Here is a 1,360-nt window from a genome sequence, read left to right on the forward strand (position 1 = left end):
CCAATCTTGTGGTTCAAACTGATTTTGCAGTCCAGTGCATTAACCCACAGTGCCACATGGTTCTGACTCACAGCAACCTAGAATAGGGTTTCTGAGAAGCAGCTGGTAGGCTTGAACCGCCAACCTTATGGTTAGCAGTCCAGTGCTTATTCTACAGTGCCACACCAGTACTCCAGTATTCCTGGTACTTGTCACAATATCTGCTAAATGGTTATGGAATAGAATGCATACATTTCTTAACATACAGGCTGTGCATTTCTATGGTAAGCAAAATGTCCAATCAAAAAGATTAATACAGTGGTTAGAGGAGTCACTGGAGTCCAGATGTGGCGCTGTGGGTTAATGTGCCAGATTGCAAAGATGTTTGAACTGCAAGGTCAGTGGTTCAAGCTCACCAGCTGCCCCTCGGAAACCCTAGACAGGGTTGCTATGCGTCGGAACTGACTCGATGGCACTTAACAACAACAACAAAAGGAGTCACTAACTTGCAGAATGTCTCTACAGATGACTGACTTTTTTTTTAAAGCTTTTATTTTGCATTGAATGATAGTTTAAATGGAGAACATCAGTTTTGATTCTGCATATCATATTTTGTATCATTACAATGATCACAATCCCCTCCATGCATCACCATTCAACAGTATTTGCTTCTATTCCCTCTGTTGTTTTTTTGTTTGTTTTTTGTTTTTTTTTGATACACACAAAACGCTCAGGAATATATCATCATTTAAACAGCCCAAAGGCATATTCAGCAAGCCTGCCTACTAGCCACTAGCACAGTCTTTCTCTTTCCATGAGCCTATAGTCTTCAGCTGCTCTGCCTCCATCTCTGCTGTTGCTGCTTCTTTGGATAGGGCTCTACATTCTGCTCATGCTATTCTCCCTTGATGGACCTAGGGTCCTCTGTTCCTGGAATGTAAGATTAACTACTCCCTGTTTATGTTATGAAACTTCTACCTTTACAGTTGTGACAATTGCAATTATGTCATGATAACAATTGCTCACTATTGGATTTTAAGAATCCTATCTCTATCTCCTTTCACCTGACCTCTCTAGACAAGATGAAAACTATTCAGTGGGGTCTCTATCTTCCTCCAGCTATTCTTAAAATGCCTCTTGAAAACTTGTAAGTCAGCCAGTTCATGCCTTTATAGCACCTCCATTTTAGGTAGCCAGAGTTTAAGTTGTCTATCCCTATCACCTGTGTACAGATGGGATGGGACTGATACTTGATAGGAAGACTCCTTCCCTCTCGGTTGGTATTTTGACCTACTACATCCATAAGAATAGGTCAGGTTCATCAAATTGTAGAATTTACACTTGTTTCCTTTATCAAATTTGTTTATCTTCCTCTATTCAA

Source organism: Chrysochloris asiatica, unplaced genomic scaffold (assembly GCF_000296735.1).
Source record: "Chrysochloris asiatica unplaced genomic scaffold, ChrAsi1.0 scaffold00169, whole genome shotgun sequence".
NCBI lineage: Eukaryota > Metazoa > Chordata > Mammalia > Afrosoricida > Chrysochloridae > Chrysochloris > Chrysochloris asiatica.